This window comes from Galeopterus variegatus, unplaced genomic scaffold (genome assembly GCF_000696425.1).
Source record: "Galeopterus variegatus unplaced genomic scaffold, G_variegatus-3.0.2 Scaffold177, whole genome shotgun sequence".
NCBI lineage: Eukaryota > Metazoa > Chordata > Mammalia > Dermoptera > Cynocephalidae > Galeopterus > Galeopterus variegatus.
In genome coordinates this window covers 443375-444021 of record NW_007726288.1, presented here as the reverse complement: position 1 = coordinate 444021, position 647 = coordinate 443375, and the positions used below count along the sequence as shown (strand labels likewise).

Below are 647 nucleotides of genomic sequence, written 5' to 3'. Positions count from 1 at the left end.
CAGCGGCCGGGGGGAGCGCCCGCGGTCCCGGCGCCGCCGCTGCTGCCTCTCCCCGCTCTGTCCTCCCGGGGACGCCCGGCAGGTGACCCCCTCCCAGCTGGACCCCGCAGCCGGGGGAGGGAGGGGACGGTGGCCTCACCTTGTTTGAGGCGGGTCGTGGTTGGGAGAGTGAGTCTCCTTCTCTCTACTCCCTGGGGTCTTTTCTCGACCCCCATCTCTTGGGGTACCCCTTGCTGGGATCTGCGGCCCGGGGTGACCCCGCCCCTGCTCTCCCACAGGTGTTCCACGTGTCCATAGTATTTGCGTCACAATGACCTGGCCGACAGGTGGCAGCTGCAATGAACACCCCAGGGTTCCCTCTGTGCTGTGGGTGGTACGTGTTACTTGCGTCCACGTTAGATTTCTGTGGCTTTAGGGTACGGGAGATTAGATGACTTCAATGCCAAGAAAAGTTAGGCCTGTACCTGCAAAGCAAGTTTGGGCTTAAAGGAAAAAGATCGTGCCTAAAAACAACTGTGTATATGTATGTATGTGTATATGTACACGTATATTTTTCATCCCCGTGTATTCCTATGTCTTTTATACTTAAGTTATTGGCACTTACAGCGGTTTCATCTTTTCTTATCCTTTGTCAGTAGGAAAGAACC

General features: G+C 55.8%; 1 protein-coding gene across 2 annotated transcripts in view; it reads right to left on the bottom strand.

The window, feature by feature from the left end:
* The window catches only part of ICA1 (islet cell autoantigen 1, 69kDa), a 153320-nt gene extending 153009 nt beyond the window's left edge, over positions 1 to 311 (bottom strand). For both annotated transcript variants that reach the window (XM_008563850.1, XM_008563858.1), the window contains exon 1: positions 140 to 311. The gene's annotated coding sequence lies outside the window, so the exon portion shown is untranslated. The remainder of the gene's footprint in view (positions 1 to 139) is intronic.
* Between the last annotated feature and the right edge of the window lie 336 nt (positions 312 to 647).